We start from the raw sequence: 19,949 nt of genomic DNA on the forward strand, positions 1-19,949 counted from the left end.
CACCCACTCTTGTCAAGAGGGCGCAACAGCGTCTCTACTACCTAAGGCAGCTGAAGAAATTCGTCATGCCTTCCTCGGCCCTCTCCAAATACTACTGCTGCACCATCAAGAGCATCCTGATTGGTTGCATCACAGCCTGGAACTGGAATTACTCCTTCCATGACCACAAGGTCCTCCAGTGGGTGGTTACCACCCATCCACGACATCTACTCGAAACGGTGCCTGAGAATGGCCCAAAGCATCCAAGGACCCCACACACCCCACACACCTCAGCCACAAGCTGTTCGCTCCCTTACTTCCGGGCAGGCGGTATCGGAGCATGAGGTCTGATACCAACAGGCTCAGAGACAGTTTCTATCTTCAAGCCAACAGACTGCGGAACACTTGAACTGGACTGACCAAATGCTCTGACTAATTCAAGCACACACACACACACACACACACACACACATATACACATCACAACTGCTCCTAGCAGGGTCTTAATATGATTGCAAAATGCTGCACAATTGAAACACCTGTCCTCTTTCCCCTCTTCCCCAAAAACACATGTAACTATTGGACTATACATTTTGCCTTCCGGTATTAAACTTAAGCTATTATATTCCACTTAGCAATTTACTTTATGTTCGTATTCTTATCTTATATTAATTCATATTGTTGTTGCATTGTCGAAAAGGAACCTGCAAGTAAGCATTTCTTTGGATGGTGTATACCATTACTATCCCTTACATACGACTACTAAAACTTGAAACTTGGGTTTGCCGTTGAAATCAGAATGCATTAGCAGGTAAAGAACCCCATACCTACTGTAAAACATATTTGATGTTATGGGGCTATTTTGCTTCCATAAAGGTTGTTTCCACATAATTTCAATTAAATTACGTTGAACCGATGTGGAATAGATGTTGAATTGACGTCCGTGCCCCGTGGGTTGCCTTTGCCAGGAAACTGAAACTTGGCCGCACCTGGAAATTCCAGCAAGACAATAACCCCAAGAACACATGAATATCCATAAAGAAATGGTTAATTGGCCCCAAAAAATCTACATTTTGCAATGGCCATCTCAGTCTCCAGACATGAAACCCGTTGAAAACCTGTGGTTTGATCTGAAGCGGGTAGTCCATAAAAGCACAGATGAAGGATATCAAGGATCTGAAAGGATTCTGTTTGGAGAAATGGTCTAAGATCTCCAAGTCATAAAACATTTTAAGAAAAAGGCTCTGTGACGTTATCCTGGCAAGGTGAGGTATTGAAAGGACTAATTGGGGAGGCCAGGCTCATGGTAATGGCTGGAGCGGAATTAGTGGAAAAGTATCAAATACATCAAACACATGCTGTAGTTTGATTCCATTCGATTTGCCCCATTCCAGCTATTATTATGAGGCATGTGTTTTTGGGAGAGAAAAAAGTATTACTTGTTTAAAAAATATATCTTTCTCTGATCATTTTATTAGTATAAAATAATATTATTTATTTTCTTTTTTTGCACACGATATAGCTCAGTATTCAAATGATTTATTTTATACATTCATTTTGATCATCTTTATCAAGGGTGTAAATAATTTCAGACCCCACTGTATATTGCAGTGTCCCAGGATATGGAGATAGACGTCATGTTTTAGCGAAAAATGGGCCTAAGAATGACTGCAGACACCTCAGCTAGACAGAGTGCACAAGCCGGGGTGTGAGAGAGATAGAAAGAGGGAGAGAGAGAAAAGTGAAGATTGTGAAAGAGGGAAGAGGACAGGGAGAACCAACTACGATGTGAGGGGTGGGAGCCATTTTGAAGTTTCATACCTGCTTCAGGGAAGCATTGAGGTGAGCTGGAAAATATAGATATATCTCGGGGCTGGCTGGGTGTTTTCTGTCCTCTTTCATTCTCATGCCCCATGTTTTTGACAGGGAGCTCAGAATCACTGAGCTGTTGTCTTCTTATTTTATACCAAAAAGTGGGACAGTACACACACACTTTAAACACATCACACACACACACACACACACACACACACACACACACACACACACATACACACACACACACACACACACACACACACACACACAGTAACCTAGCTGTGCACTTAAAAACTACAGGTGCATCTGTCACGTTGACACTATTTGCTGTAGATACACTAAATCCACAGAAACAATTGGGTGGCAAGCTTCTCTGACACAAAAATGGGAGCCCAACCAAACTGCTCCTGACTGACTGACTCCCCGGCCTGTCTGCCGCCCAGCTTTAATGCATGCAAATAACAGACAGCAGTTGACACAGGCAGATTTAGTATGCTTTGCACATTCTTAGATCACAGGAAGGGGAGGGTAATTTATCGGCATTATTCCTTCCTCCGGATCCTTAATCATACCTCTAGTGTTACCCTCTCTGACTGGGTAATTTGTGAGGAATAAACCGGAGCATTGTTTTTATCGGGGGCTTTTTCTGATGGAGACATTTCTTTTCAGACAAGCCCTGCTAACAGAGGGAGAGGAGAGATGCGGGGAGGGTGGGGCTGTGGCTGTTGCATGTGTTGACACTGGGATTATGAAATGACAAAAAATGCCAGTAGTTTAAGACAGCTAGCTAGGTAAACAATGAACCATAATCACAACTCATGATGTTACTCCCCGCACGAATCTGCAAGGTTCAATGTTAGCTAGCTAACATTAAGCTATAGCTAGCCAAGCAAATGGTTCTTTCTGTCAAAATTAGAAACGTGTAATATCTGAAAATGGAGCTAGCTAGATCTTACCTGTATACATCTTCATGGTTGGACGTGTCTCCTGTCGGATGCCATGGTTGCCCTTAGTTTGAAGATGTAATCTGGAGACAGGTGTTTTCTCCATCTCCTTAGCTATCACATTTGAATTACATTGATTTCATAACTCAGTCCTCCAAAAAGTGGAGAGCAACACTTATGCAGTTTTAATACACAATAAAAAAATTAAGTAGCATTAGACAGGATTACCTAGACATACTGACCAGCTCCAATAGACAGAAGCATACTATATGGCAGAACGGCATGTCCAGCCCACTCATTATCTCAGCCAATCAGGTTGCTCTCTTTTTCTTTGGCTAAACCAACTAGGCTCGTAATTTAACAATTGTATTCCTATTTACAGATGGCATATAACAAGTTTGTTATTAAGGCATTTCTGCCCCAAAAAAAGCATTTTGATATAAAAAACAAGTTTACTTTCAAATCATCTCTCCTGTGAAATAGTGACTTGCGACTTAGTTTCCTGAAACGGGTCACATATCAGATGTTTTTGACTGGTCAACCATAATGTTGTCTGTGTGTTGTAAAAAAAAATCATAATAATAATGTTGTCCTTGTTTTTTTTTTGTGGTTTGTAAACAAAGACGGGAGTATGAGAATTGTTGCCAGCTACTGTATGCATTTATATATCATTGATTATCCTTTATAATACAGTATATTACATTATATTATTCATTACCTGTCACGACTTCCGCCGAAGTCGGTCCCTTTTTGTTCGGGCGGCGTTCGGCGGTCGACGTCACCGGCTTTCTAGCCATCGTCGATCCACTTTTCATTTCCCATTTGTTTTGTCTTTTTTTTCTACACACCTGGTTTCTATTCCTCAATTACATGTTCATTATTTAACCCTCTGTTTCCCACATGTTGGTGTGCATGTTTTTTATTAAGTTCAGGCTGTATCTTTATGGCTGGTATTGTTTGATGGGTTCCTTTTTATGCCCGTTATTTACGAGTGACCGGTATTTTCACGCACCTTTAGTATTTGTTTTATACTGGTGCAGTGGAATAAACTACCTTTTTCACTCATCTCTGCTCTCCTGCGCCTGATTCCATGCACCAGTTACCCACAGCCTGACATTACCATCAGCTCCTGTAATCTATACACTGAGTGTACAAAACATTAAGGTCACTTGCTCTTTCCATGACATAGACTGACCAGGTCAATCTAGGTTAACTCTATCATACCTTATTGATGTCACTCGCTAAATCCACTTCAATCAGTGTAGATAAATGGAAGGAGAGAGGTTATTAAAGAATAATTGTTAAGCCTTGAGACAATTGAGATATGGATTGTGTATGTGTACCATTCCGAGGGTGAATTTGCAAGACAAAAGATTTAATTGGCTTTGAACGGGGTATGGGAATATCGCTGCTGGTATTTTCTCGCTCAACAGTTTTCCATGTGTATCAACAATGATCCACCACCCAAAGGACATCCAGACAACCAGAGTCCATGCTGTGACAAATTGAGGCTGTTCTGAGGGAAAAAAGGGGGGGGGGGGGTGCAACTCAATATTAAGAAGTTGTCCTTAATGTTTTACTAGCATTAGTTGAAGGGGGAAGAGATATTGAATATATCCCAGTGTTATACTTAATCAACACAACACACAAGTGTGGTATCCAATTACCTCAGCTGTAACAATAATCAATACGGATAGGTAATCAAAATGGTATATTCCATTTAGCTATTGCTTCCTTAAATAATATAGCAATCATGTGTACCAAATCAAACAATGCAAAGCATCAACTGCTGTGTGGTGACAAAGTTCAACAGAATTGACTGTTTGGTAACATTTCTATTATTATTATTTTTATGTTAGCAAGAGAGAGAACTTCACATGTAATATACCAGATTGGATTGTACTTCTCAAACACACCTAAATGTATGAAAGATCTATAGTTGCAAATACAAACAAAATGTTAACTTCAGATCAGCCAGTTCAACAATCCAAATTGTTGATATATTTTAGTTGTATAGTGCTCCAATAACCTTACCAAAAGAACTATACTTTTTTGTTGATATCCCTCCCCCACACCCACCTGATAAAGTTCCCCTGATTATAGGGACTTTATTCAGGGGGACTCTTATCAGGGCCCCATTGAAGGCCAAAGCACTAGATAAAGATCACTGACCGGCACAGTGTGTTTGACCTGGCATGATATAAATAGGTATTTGATTGATTACATACTCCTGTCCAGTGGCTGTTTGTCAACCTGACAGTCTGAGTCACCTGCCAGTCTGAGACATAGATGAAGAGGAGCAAGATGACAAAGAAGTCGGGGTGGCAGGTAGCCTAGTGGTTAGAGCGTTGGACTATTAACTGAAAGGTTGCAAGACAGAATGCCCGAGCTGACAAGGTAAAAATCTGTAGTTCTGCCCCTGAACAAGGCAGTTAAACCCACTGTCTCTAGGCCATCATTGAAAATAATAATGTTTTGTTTAACTCAAATCAAATGTATTTATATAGCCCTTCGTACATCAGCTGATATCTCAAAGTGCTGTACAGAAACCCAACCTAAAACCCCAAACAGCAAGCAATGCAGGTGTAGAAGCACAGTGGCTAGGAAAAACTCCCTAGAAAGGCCAATACCTAGGAAGAAACCTAGAGAGGAACCAGGCTATGTGGGGTGGCCAGTCCTCTTCTGGCTGTGCCGAGTGGAGATTATAACAGAACATGGCCAAGATGTTCAAATGTTCATAAGTGACCAGCATGGTCCAATAATAATAAGGCAGAACAGTTGAAACTGGAGCAGCAGCACGGCCAGGTGGACTGGGGACAGCAAGGACTCATCATGTCAGGTAGTCCTAAGGCATGGTCCTAGGCCTCAGAGAGAGAAAGAAAGAAAGAGAGAAAGACAATTAGAGAGAGCACACTTAAATTCACACAGGACACAGAATAGGACAGGAGAAGTACTCCAGATATAAAAAACTGACCCCAGCCCCCCGACACATAAACTACTGCAGCATAAATACTGGAGGCTGAGACAGGAGGGGTCAGGAGACACTGACTTGCCTAGTTAAATAAAGGTTAAAAAAAAAGGCCATGAAGCCTATCAGGCCGAACAGGGCCTTGGGGATGAAATCCAACGGACAGGCTAGGTAGATAAGTGCCCCACAGAGACACAGGATACGTCCAGAAGAGGTTGCCCATGGAGAACATCTTCCTGAAGGCGTGGCACAACAATGTGGGGATGTTCCGCAGGGCGATCCATGAGAGATCTGGGCTGGCCTGAGAACCACCGGTTGTAATTACTGAGATCCTACAAGTTGAGTATTGGCTCAGCCTGCCCATCCTGGACCTACTGCAGTGAGGCGTGGTCTTGGAAGAGCAGGAAAATCTATTTAACCATTTGTCTACAGATGGGCCAGTTAAAAGCTCCAAGCCAAATCCAAGACCTCCAATACACAATTATACAGGAACCCCTTAAGCCTGGGCTCAGCGGGGGTTTCCTGCTCTGACGGAAGCTGCTCCCGAACAGCACACACATGCTCCTGGTTCTTTGGGTGGATGTTTTGTTGATAATCTCTGCAGAGCATTGTTAGAAGTCCAATGGTTTTATTACTTCCACTTATATTCTGCACTACATATCAATTGGAATTATGGTAGTATGAGAGAGAGAGATTGTGAATCAAAGGACCTGTCCACAGTCATGCAAAACGGGCCTGATGTGGGTTGTCCGAATAGAATCCCCTTAAGTGCCCCCTTCTCCCAGTTTAATAGAAGTCAATATTTCAGCTTCATTTTAATAACATTGAACCAAACAGAGATTTATTAAATATCAATTGAATTAAATTATTTTAGAATTGTGTAATATTTCAATATTGTGTTGAAACGTTTAGACAGTGGGGAAAACTCTGCAGGTTAGAAGAGCACAGGTTAGAAGAGCCCAGCTTCCCCAACTGATCCATTTCTGGGATGAAGGGGAAACAAAATAAGGAGCCACATTACATTTCATAATGGTCGGAGAAAGTTTGTCAAGGCGTTTGCAATGCCAGGGATGTGGGTTCGATTCTCTTGAGGGACCAGTACGAAAATGTATGCACACACTACTGAAAGTCACTCTAGATAAGAGCATCTGCTAATGGCCTAAATGTAAAATGTTTATAAAAAATGTTTGTGTCAGTATTACTGCTCCCAAATTAGATACTCCAATACAGGAGATATGATGCAAGATTAATTGAGATTGTATGTCAAATCAAATCAAACTTTATTAGTACATGCACCAAATACAAGTGTAGACTTTACTGTAAAATGCTTAGTGAAGTAGTGCAGTTCAAGAAGAGATAAGAAGATATTTACCAAGTAGACTAAAATAAAAAAGTAATAATAAAAAGTAAAACAATAAGAATAACAATAACGAGGCTATATACAGGGGGCACCGGTACTGAGTCAGTGTGCGTGGGTACAGATTAGTTGAGGTAATTTGTACATGTACTGTAGGTGGTGGTGAAGTGACTAAGCATAGATAATAAACAGCGAGTAGCAGCAGTGTACAAAAGGGATGGGTCAATGTAAATTGTCGAATGCCGATTTTATTAATTGTTGTGGTGGTTAATTTCTATCTTATCAAATGAGGAGAGACAAACTTAACCTCTCTAGGGTAAGTGGGACGCTAGCGTCCCATCTGGCCAACATCCAGTGAGGTTGCAGAGCTCCAAATTCAATTACAGAAATGCTCATTATAAAAATTCAGAAAACAAAACATATTTTACATAGGTTAAAAGATTAACTTCTTGTTAAACCAACCACAGTGTCATATTTATAAAATGCTTTTCGGCGAAAGCATACCTAGCCCAGAAAATACCTAGCCCAGAACATAGCCCAGTTGACAAATTATTACAAACAGTAACCAGCCAAGCAGAAGCTTTACAAAACTCAGAAATAGAGATACAATTAATCCCTTACCTTTGATGATCTTCATATGGTGGCAATCAGAAGACATTAATTTACTTTTGTTCGATGAAGTCTCTTTATATCCAAAAGCCTCTATTTTGTTAGCTCGTTTTCTTCAGTAATCCACAGGCTCAAACTCAGTCAAAACAATCAGACAAAAAAAATCCAAATTGTATCTGTGAAGTTCATAGAAACATGTCAAACAATGTTTATATTCAATCCTCAGGTTGTTTTTTAGCCTAAATGATCTATAATATTTCAACCGGACATTAACGTTGTCAATATAAAAGGTAAACAAGAAATGCACATGCACCTGAAAAAGCTCTGCGACACGTTAGGGTCCACACGTTCAGACTGGTCTTACTCCTTCATTTTTAAGAATACAAGCCTGAAACGATTTCTAAAGACTGTTGACATCTAGTGGAAGGCATAGGAACTGCAAATAGAGTCATAAGTCAATGGGTACTGTAATGGCATTGACTAGAAAACAAAATCAAAAACTACTTCCTGAATGGATTTTTCTCAGGTTGTCGCCTGCTAAATCAGTTCTGTTATACTCACAGATACTATTTTAACAGTTTTGGAAACTCTAGAGTGTTTTCTATCCAAATCTACCAGGTATATGCATATCATATCTTCTGGGCTCGAGTAGCAGGCTGTTTAATTTGGGCATGCTGTTCATCCCAAATTCCGAATGCTGCCCCCTACCCTAGAGAGGTTAACACATGAGTCAGACTTATACTTAACCTACAAATTTAATAATAAGATCTTTGCAATAGCAATGACTTTCAACGATGCACCATTTCTAATGAACCGTTGAGAGTGACAACACAATGGCTACTGAGATCTTTTATAGCAAAGATACACCGCCCTAGTCGACATAACAAACCACAGATATTAGGTTAGTCTCCCTGAGATCCCAAGTTTAGAGGGATCCCTTGTGCACGATTTACCGTGGTCATCAGGAGCAGTCACCAAGTGAAGATTCACATCCCATCCCCATCGCCAAATGTGGTTTAGGAATAGGTAAAGACACATTCACATATGAAAGCAATTGTCCATCCTGTCCTCTTCCCTTTCTGATATTCTGCATAGCACCAGAGACATGTAAAAGACAAGCCTGACCTCTCCCCTCTCTGGGCCCCAAGTGACTGAGCCCCAGCTGAGGGAAGAAGTGCAACTGCCAACACCAGAGTCCAAAGGGATACATTCTAATAACAAGTATATCACATAAGCATGTTATGCAGATAAGACATCTTAATTATCTATCTTACCCAACTATTTCTGATTCATCCACCACATTGTTCAGCAGTCTTATGTCTTGGGGGAAGAAGCTGTTGATGAGACTTTTGGTCCTAGACTTCGCTCTGTTACCACTTGCCGTTCGCACTACCCTCTGTAGCGCCTTACGGTCAGATGCCGAAAAATTGCCATACCAGTCGGTGATGCAACCGGTAAGGATGCTCTCGATGGTACAGCTGTCGAACCTTTTGAGGATCTTGGGACCCATGGAAAATATTTTCAGTGTCTTGAGGGGGAAAATGTTTTGTCATGCCCTCTTCAAGACTGTCTTGGTATGTTTGGACCATGATATTTCATTGGCGATGTGGACACCAAGGAACTTGAAACTCTTGACCCGCTCATCGATATAAATTTTTGTTTAATTTAATTGTAATTTAACTAGGCATGGCAGTTAAGAACACATTCTTATTTTCAATGACAGCCTAGGAACAGTGGATTAACTACCTTGTTCAGGGGCAGAACAACAGATTTTTACCTTGTCAGCTCAGGTATTCGATCTTGCAACCTTTCTAGCAATCTTTCAGTTACTAGTCCAATGCTCTAACCACTAGGCTACCTGCCCAGTGGTTCAGCCCACCTTTTCCTGTAGTCCACGATCAGCTCCTTTGTCATGCTCACATTTAGGGAGAGGTTGTCCTGGCACCACACTGACAGTTCTCTGACCTCCCTATTGGCCGTTTCATCGTTGTCGGTGATCAGGCCTACTACTGTTGTGTCATCAATAAACTTAATGATGGTGTTGGAGTAATGTTTGGCCACGCAGTCATGTTTGGCCATGCAGTCGTGGGCGAACAGGGAATACAGGAGGGGACTAAGTACACACCCCTGAGGGGCCCCTGTGTTAAGGATCAGCGTGGCAGACGTGTTGTTGCCTACTCTTACAACCTGGGGGCAGCCCGTCAGGAAGTCCATGATCCAGTTGCAGAGGGAGGTGTTTAGTCCCAGAGTCATTAGCTTAGTGATGAGCTTCATGGGCACTATGGTGTTGAACGCTGAGCTGTAGTCAATGAACAGCATTCTCACATAGGTGTTCCTTTTGTCCAGGTGACAAAGGGCAGCGTGGAGTGTGATTGAAATTGCCTCATCTGTGTGTACTCATGAATTGGAGTGGGTCAAGGGTGTCTGGGGAGGATGCTGTTGATGTGAGTCATGACCAGCCTTTTTAAGCACTTCATGGCTACCGACATGAGTGCCACAGGGCGTTAATCATTTATGCAGGTTACCTTCACTTCCTTGGGCACAGGGTCTATGGTGGTCTGCTTCAAACATGTAGGTATTACAGACTCGGTCAGGGAGAGGTTGAAAATGTCAGTGAAGACACTTGACAGTTGGTCCATGCATGCTTTGAGTACACGTCCAGGTAATCCGTCTGGCTCAGCGGCTTTGTGAATGTTTACCTGTTTAAAGGTTTTATTCACATTGGCTACCGAGACTGTTATCACACAGTCATCCAGAACAGCTGGTGCTCTTGTGCATATTTCAGTGTTGCTTGCCTCGAAGCGAGCATAAAAGGCATTTAGCTTGTCTGGTAGGCTCGCGTCACTGGGCAGCTCGTGTCTGGGTTTCCCTTTTTTAGTCCGTAATAGTTTTCAAGCCCTGCCACATCCGACGAGCGTCAAAGCCTGTGTAGTAGGATTCCTGTATTGACGCTTTGCTTGTTTGATGGCTCGTCTGAGGGCATAGCGGGATTTATTATAAGCGTCCGGATTAGTCTCCCGCTACTTGAAAGTGGCAGCTCTAGCCTTTAGCTCGATGCGGATGTTGCTTGTAATCCATGGCTTCTGGTTGGGATATGTATCCTCTCTCTCCCTATATTACAAGTACCTCTCCTTTCCCCTTCCTTACCTGGTGTTGAGGTAATGCAGGGTTCTGCATTCTCCTCCCAGGCTCCCTGTGAATAAAATGAGAATGAAAATGTGGGAAACATACAGTAGTTGACCATGCACATAGTAACTATATTACGTCTCGCTAGTTCATTGGGGCAGCTATATACAGTCAATGCGTGGATCACACCCAAACAAACCTAAGTAGCTACTGTATTTAAATTCTCTTTAATTGTAATGTATTTTTACAACAGATGATTTGAGGTTCAATTGCAAATGCATACATCTTCTTTTGGGTGATGTACAAACAGCTTGTTTCGTTGGGCCTGTGTAACAGGTCTCAGGTGTGGGACACAATGAAATAATAAATATATATCTGATAAACATATTTGCTGAACATTCATTTGAATTAAAAACATTCACAAACGCATTAACGTCTTTCTCAATTACATATACAGTGGGGAGAACAAGTATTTGACAGACTGCCGATTTTGCAGGTTTCCCTACTTACAAAGCATGTAGAGGTCTGTCATTTTTATCAACTTCAACTGTGAGAGACGGAATCTAAAACAAAAATCCAGAAAATCACATTGTATGATTTTTAAGTAATTAATTTTCATTTTATTGCATGACATAAGTATTTGATCACCTACCAACCAGTAAGAATTCCAGCTCTCAAAGACCTGTTAGTTTTTCTTTAAGAATCCCCCCTGTTCTCCACTCATTACCTGTATTAACTGCACCTGTTTGAACTCGTTACCTGTATAAAAGACACCTGTCTACACACTCAATTAAACAGACTCCAACCTCTCCACAATGGCCAAGACCAGAGAGGGTGTAACGACATCAGGGATACTATTGTAGACCTGCACAAGGCTGGGATGGGCTACAGGACAATAGGCAAGCAGCTTGGTGAGAAGGCAACAACTGTTGGCGCAATTATTAGAAAATGGAAGAAATTCAAGATGACGGTCAATCACCCTCGGTCTGGGGCTCAATGCAAGATCTCACCTCGTGAGGCATCAATGATCATGAGGAAGGTGAGGGATCAGCCCAGAACTACACGGCAGGACCTGGTCAATGACCTGAAGAGAGCTGGGACCACAGTCTCAGAGAACACCATTAGTAACACACTACGCCAGCACATGTCCAGGCCCATCTGAAGTTTGCCAATGACCATCTGGATGATCCAGAGGAATGGGAGAAGGTCATGTGGTCTGATAAGACAAAAACAGAGCTTTTTGGTCTAAACTCCACTCGCCATGTTTGGAGGAAGAAGAAGGATGAGTACAACCCCAATAACACCATCCCAACCGTGAAGCATGGAGGTGGAAACATCATTCTTTGGGGATGCTTTTCTGCAACGGGGACAGGACGACTGCACAGTATTGAGGGGAGGATGGATGGGGCCATGTATAGTGAGATCTTGGACAACAAACTCCTTCCCTCAGTAAGAGCATTGAAGATGGGTCGTGGCTGGGTCTTCCAGCATGACAACGACCCAAAACACACAGCCAGGGCAACTAAGGAGTGGCTCTGTAAGAAGCATCTCAAGATCCTGGAGTGGCCTAGCCAGTCTCCAGACCTGAACCCAATAGAACATCTTTGTAGGGAGGTGAAAGTCCGTATTGCCCAGCGACAGCCCCGAAACCTGAAAGATCTGGAGAAGGTCTGTATGGAGGAGTGGGCCGAAATCCCTGCTGCAGTGTGTGCAAACCTGGTCAAGAACTACAGGAAACGTATGATCTCTGTAATTGCAAACAAAGGTTTCTGTACCAAATATTAAGTTCTGCTTTTCTGATGCATCAAATAATTATGTCATGCAATAAAATGCAAATTAATTACTTACAAATCATACAATGTGATTGTCTGGATTTTTTTGATTCCATTTCTCACAGTTGAAGTGTACCTATGATAAAAATTACAGACCTCTACATGCTTTGTAAGTAGGAAAACCTGCTAAATTGGCAGTGTATCAAATACTTGTTCTCCCTGCTGTAGCTCTCAGCTCTTCATGAAATTTAGTGATAACACAAAAATATTGTCTGGTGGTGGTGTACATTAGGGGCAAAAAAACATGTACTATAAAAATAGATTCTGCTACAGAGGCAGTTGGTATGTAATGACTTTCGAAATATGAGTTCTGAAATTTTTTTTTTTTTGTTGTTGTTGCACCTCCCCCGTGAAACGTCCGTGCATGGCACTGCCTACTGGTGACACTCATAAACATCATCGTCAATATTTTATTTGAAGAAATGGCTAAATGCTTTAGGAAAGCAGCCAACATCTGACCAACAACATTGTTCATGGTTAGAAATATAACTTTGCAAAGACTATGATCAGCATTACAGTGTTCAATATAAAAAGTCACCAACACTTCTATCCTTTGCCAATTAAGTTGTCTGTTACCCACGGTGACCCAAGGTTCCTTGAGATGTGGACAGCGTTCCGTATGAAAAAAACCCACTGCATAACGTTCAATTAAACAGAAACAGCATTTTTATGAACGACCAATTGGAAGACAGGGAGGGGTTGGATTTAGGGCTGTTTTGGTGACCTTATTACCGCCATACCGGTGGGCGCAAGTCATGATGGCAGTCAAATTCCATGTGACCTTGTCGTCATGGTAATTAGGCTTCTCCAAGCTCTGATGCTGCTGATGGTCATTAGTAGACTGCCAATCTTGCTAACTGCTTGGTACTCCGCACTCTATTGTCCCTCTAATCACTCTGACATCAATGTAAATGTAATCGAAAATCTAATCAAACAATTCATGAGAGCCCGTGAGCTCATGTTGCACAACATTTCTATAGACATATTAGATATTTTGTTCCCGCTGCCCCTGTTTCGAGACAGGTGCATGGTAATGGTCCATTCGAAATCAAAACAATTTTCACACATATATTATTTAGTATATGTAAAGACAAGATTAAATCAAGAATAGTGTGATGGGTGACAATATTAGCCTATGACTTGTGAATTATATATTATCACATGGGAATGATGCCCAGTTTAAGGCAAAAAGCACAAGCTTTTTTGCGACTTTTTTCAAATCATAGTCGCGCACCTCATGTAGCCTAGCACATAGGCCGAAATGTTTCGAGAAGGTTTGTATCACAACTAAAGTGGCCAAATAACTACTTAAAATAAAGCACAATAATCCCCTTTATAGTGGGTGTAGAGTCTTACTGGAGGTTCAAGTTTGGAGAAGATAATTTTCACCATAAAAATGCACCTTTATAATAAAAGCATTACATGCATAATCCCATTTATTGTCACTTTTGAGAATGTTATTTTCCTGCTAGTGGACATTCGCGCTTATAGCCTACTTCCTTGTGCGCATTGCTGCGCTTATAATGTGAAAAAATAGCCTAATAGTTCTCATTTGTTCCGTCAGGCTCATTGCTTAAAACTTTTTTTTAATGCTAGTGGTCACAAGACGCAGGCCTCCTAATTGTCCCTAGAATTTCTAAGCAAACAGCTGGAGGCAGGGCTTTCTCCTATAGAGCTCCATTTTTATGGAACGGTCTGCCTACCCATGTCAGAGACGCAAACTCGGTCTCAACCTTTAAGTCTTTACTGAAGACTCATATCTTCAGTGGGTCATATGATTGAGTGTAGTCTGGCCCAGGAGTGGGAAGGTGAACGGAAAGGCTCTGGAGCAACGAACGGCCCTTGCTGTCTCTGCCTGGCCGGTTCCCCTCTTTCCACAGGGATTCTCTGCCTCTAACCCTATTACAGGGGCTGAGTCACTGGCTTACTGGGGCTCTCTCATACCGTCTCTGGGAGGGGTGCGTCACCTGAGTGGGTTGAGTCACTGATGTGATCATCCTGTCTGGGTTGGCGCCCCCCCCCTTGGGTTGTGCCGTGGAGGAGATCTTTGTGGGCTATACTCAGCCTTGTCTCAGGATGGTAAGTTGGTGGTTGAATATATCCCTCCAGTGGTGTGGGGGCTGTGCTTTGGCAAAGTGGGTGGGGTTATATCCTTCCTGTTTGGCCTTGTCCGGGGGTGTCCTCGGATGGGGCCACAGTGTCTCCTGACCCCTCCTGTCTCAGCCTCCAGTATTTATGCTGCAGTAGTTTATGTGTCGGGGGGCTAGGGTCAGTTTGTTATATCTGGAGTACTTCTCCTGTCTTATTCGGCGTCCTGTGTGAATTTAAATGTGCTCTCTCTAATTCTCTCTTTCTCTCTTTCTTTCTCTCTCTCGGAGGACCTGAGCCCTAGGACCATGCCTCAGGACTACCTGACATGATGACTCCTTGCTGTCCCCAGTCCACCTGGCCGTGCTGCTGCTCCAGTTTCAACTGTTCTGCCTTATTATTATTGGACCATGCTGGTCACTTATGAACATTTGAACATCTTGGCCATGTTCTGTTATAATCTCCACCCGGCACAGCCAGAAGAGGACTGGCCACCCCACATAGCCTGGTTCCTCTCTAGGTTTCTTCCTAGGTTTTGGCCTTTCTAGGGAGTTTTTCCTAGCCACCGTGCTTCTACACCTGCATTGCTTGCTGTTTGGGGTTTTAGTCTGGGTTTCTGTACAGCACTTTGAGATATCAGCTGATGTACGAAGGGCTATATAAATACATTTGATTTGATTTGAGTGGTTGTTTTAATTTGGGATCTATCGCATCCAACTGTCCCGGACTAGGTTTGCAATATTTTTTTCACGCACAGAATATAATAGGTCAACTTTTGTACTATGGGGGATAGTAGATTGGCATAGGCTAGTGCTTTTTCTGTTCGTTAGGCCTGCTCATCTTGTTGGGTGATGAAAAGTAAATGTGGACAGTTCTTCCAATATCTTCAATATGCGCCTCAGAATTGGAAAAGGACACGTGCAGACCGTTGGAACATCTACAGTAAATTTTTAAAAGTCAAATAAATCCATGTAATATAGCCTACACCATCACAATAAATGCATTATTTATTTTAGACAGGTCTAAAGAAACACAATATGAAAAAATGTAGTCTATTTCAGAAGATCAGAATAGCATGCTCTGCATACGTCCTGCGAACATCCCGGATGTGTCTGTTATTTCATTTATTGTGGTTGGAATAATTTAATTCAGTCTCAAAGTACAGTATCTATCTATCTAATCTAACCACATCCACTGACCATTATAACAATAAGACAGCATACGATCAGAAACTCAGTTGAATGCAAGACATATTGTCAAGTGATATCTTCAACAGTTCTGTGAAAACACAGGGGCGGTGGGTGAAACAAGGCGTCAACAGTCCCAAAATAGCCCTAGCTTGAGGGAGAGTTGGAGTTGGAGAGAGAAGCCTTGGCTCTACAGAAGAGCTGGTTTGGAGCTCTGTGTTGAGTCACTGCTAGTTTACTCTTCCCTCTCCTTCCATAGACAGAAATGCCATGACAGTTTAGCTTTCAGGCTATACTACAAAGAGTTACCTGACAGTGGGCTAGCTGCTTCAGAGGGCTTTTACACCTTCATGCTGGCCTGTTGTGTTTTTCCCAGGGCCAACATGGTCATGCTTCAGCTATGCACTGACTAATAGACCAAAGTAGAGCAGACACATACATGCATGCACATACAGTACACACGTGGGGCCTACACACACACACACACACACACACACATTAGAACACCATTTCCTTCTCACACACAGCACACACATAGAGGAATGATACTTTGTCCCTTTGTCCCTGCATACTTTCTTTAGCTTTAGACCTCTCTGAGTGCACTGTTGTCGATAGCTGACGGTAAAAGCGGCCTTACACTGCTACACCACACTGATGCTATCATGGTTGACTGCTGCTCTGAGGTGTGTATGAACAGGATAGAGAGGTGGGATGGAGAGGTGGGAAGCATTTTGTGTTTAAAGATGTATTTAGAGGTATGCGATAAAAATGAAATGGACAAAATGTCCTTCTGTATTACTGACAAAGAAAGTCAGCTTTGAAACACCTCTCTGCTAGTTTTACACACTTGTAGCACTTCCAACACATTTTAACTGCATCGATTTGGGAACAACATTCAACTGTGGGGTGTTGAATATTGTGCCTGAAGGGGGGGGGGGGGGGGACACAGAGAGTGAAACTACACACTACACATCCCCTCGTTGACGAATCAGAGTTGAAACTGATTGATGAAGGTCTATGCTTGGTGCCACAAATATGTAAATGGAGGAAGATTTCTTCTCTTGCAGGCACTTAGCGAACTGCAATGTCGGCTCCATAATTAATTGAGTGAGTTAGCCTAGGTAAAGTCCCAACACCTGGTGCCACTGCCTTAGCTTAGCATCACTCAGCAACAGCAGCATGCATACAAATTCCGGTGGGATCAGAGGAACCAGTGCCTCACTTCAAAGCAACTTGGTACATTTATTATTTAACAGAAATATGTATTTTGCAGTAACACATACCTCCTATAGAGGTAATGAGCAGAAGTTATGGGATATTTTTTGAGAGGAGATGGATGTAAGTGTGTAGCTTTTCGTTGGTTTATCCCCTTATGGATTTATGGCATAGTTTGAGTCATGGGCATTACGTTTGGGAGTCAATGTTGCTTCTGGTTAATTGAAATAAAATAACTTGTACATGTTTCCTGTTAAAAGGCTAATTTCATGACAATTTCATGTTCACTGATGGTTGACGATTATGTCATATCTATGCAATCAATTACTCTATGTCCCTATAGAGAACCAGAGGAGAAAAGCTGATCCCGAAATAGTATAGGCAATATATTAATCCCATTAATATAATATGTTATACAAGTGTTCATCTCACCATTTCACCCACTGACTCACTCTATAAGATGGAAATTGTTGTTCTACACTATCTTATACAGTTTTTGAGAAAGGGCATATATGGGCATATTTTTACATTGTGAAATGATAGAAATGCATTCATTTTTTTTGCATTATTATGCAAAAATAATGAATGCATTTGTAATCATCACCTGCATTCATTTTACAAAACATTGTGCCTGGCATTGGCTGAGAAAAATTACCACTAGGCCTACATACAGTACCAGTCAAAAGTTTGGAAACTATCAGGAATCAAGGTAAGACCCAGATCCAGACACGTAGACTAAACAATGGTTTAATAGTCCAAGGGGCAGGCAAGAGACAGGTCAAAACAGGCATGGGTCAATAATCCAGAGAAGGGGCAAGGGTACAGGTCGGCAGTCAGGCTTAGGGTCAGGCAGAGTGGTCAGGCAGGTGGGTACAGAGATGGGACAGGTGAGGGTCAAAACCAGGAGGCCGAGAAAAAGCGAGGCTGGAAAAAACCAGGCGCTGACAGGACAAACGCTGGTAAGCTTGACAAACAAGACGAACTGGCAACAGACAAACAGAGAGCACAAGTACATATACACAGGGATAAGGAGGAAGGTGGGCGACACCTGGAGGGAGGGAGACAATCACAAAGACAGGTGAAACAGATTAGGGCGTGACAGACACACCCACTCATTCAAGGTATTTTCTTTATTTTTACTGGTTTCTCCATTGTAGAATAGTAGTGAAGACATCAAAACAATGCAATAACATATGGAATCATGTAGTAACCAAAAAAGTGTTAAACAAATCTAAATATATGTTAGATTTTAGATTCTTCAAAGTAGCCACCCTTTGCCTTAATTACAGTTTTGCATACTCTTGGCATTCTCTCAACCAGCTTCATGAGGAATGCTTTTCCAACAGTCTTGAAGGAGTTCCCACATATGCTAATCACTTGTTGGCTGCTTTTCCTTCACTCTGCGGTCCAACTCATCCCAAACCATATCAATTGGGTTGAGGTCAAGTGATTGTGGAGGCCAGGTCATTAGACTCCATCACTCTCCTTCTTGGTCAAATAGCCCTTACACAGCCTGGAGGTGTTTTGGGTCATTGTCATGTTGAAAAACAAATGATTATCCCACTAAGAGCAAACCAGATGGGATGGCGTATCGCTGCAGAATTCTGTAGTTGTTAGGTGCCTCCTAAGAAGAGGAAGGTGCAGGAGTCAGGAGCAGGAGAGCAAGGAATTCCAGTTGGCACAGTCGTTTATTATAAGTCCCAACCCACCAACAATAGGCAGAGAAAATCACGAAACACACGGAGGAGAAACCTCTACTCCTAATACAGTACCAACGGAACAACGACTGTGAGGGGTAAAAAAAACGTGGCGCAAACACGCACCCCTAACAGAGCTAACACAGCAAAATAATCTCACACAAAGGCTAGCAGGCAGCGGAGGTTAATAAACCCACCGAAATTAACAAATCAGACACAGGTGATAACAAAAACAGACAGACCTAAACGAAAAGGAAAAATGGATCGGTGGCAGCTAGTAGATCGGCGACGACGACCGCCGAGCACTGCCCGAACAGGGAGAGGAGCCACCTTCGGTGGACGTCGTGACAGTAGTAGCCATGCTGGTTGAGTGTGCCTTGAATTCTAAATAAATCACTGACATTGTCACCAGCAAAACAACTCCATCACACCTCCTCCATGCTTCACGGTGGGAACCACACATGCGGAGATCATCCGTTCACCTACTCTGAGTCTCACAAAGACACGGCGGTTAGAACCAAAAATCGCAAATTTGGACTCATCAGACCACAGGACCGATTTCCACTGGTCTAATGTCAATTGCTCATGTTTCTTGGCCCAATAAAGTATCTTCTTATTATTGGTGTCCTTTAGTAGTGGTTTCTTTGCAATAATTTGACCATGAAGGCCTGTTTCACGCAGTCTCCTCTGAACAGTTGATGTTGAGATGTGTCTGTTACTTGAACTCTGTGAAGCATTTATTTGGGCTGCAATCTGAGGTGCAGTTAACTATAATTAACTTATCCTCTGCAGCAGAGGTATCTCTGGGTCTTCCTTTCCTGTGGAGGTCCTCATGAGAGCCAGTTTCATCATAGTGCTTGATGGTTTTCACGACTGCACTTGAAAAAACTTTCAAAGTTCTTGATATTTTCCATATTGACTGACCTTCATGTCTTAAAGTAATGATGAACTGTTCTTGCCATAATATGGATATGGTCTTTTGCCAAATAGGGCTATCTTCTGTACACCACCCCTACCTTGTTACAACACAACTGATTGGCTCAAATGCATTAAATAAATATAAATACATTTGACAAAATAACATTTTACAATGCACACCTGTTAATTGAAATGCATTCCAGGTGAAGCT

The 19,949-nt window shown here is 42.2% G+C and overlaps 1 pseudogene; it reads right to left on the reverse strand.

The window, feature by feature from the left end:
• Positions 1 to 5,775: 5,775 nt before the first annotated feature.
• On the reverse strand, positions 5,776 to 6,318 carry LOC139417525 (E3 ubiquitin-protein ligase RNF170 pseudogene; annotated as a pseudogene).
• Between the last annotated feature and the right edge of the window lie 13,631 nt (positions 6,319 to 19,949).

The sequence above is a fragment of the Oncorhynchus clarkii genome, chromosome 9 (assembly GCF_045791955.1).
Source record: "Oncorhynchus clarkii lewisi isolate Uvic-CL-2024 chromosome 9, UVic_Ocla_1.0, whole genome shotgun sequence".
Lineage (NCBI taxonomy): Eukaryota > Metazoa > Chordata > Actinopteri > Salmoniformes > Salmonidae > Oncorhynchus > Oncorhynchus clarkii.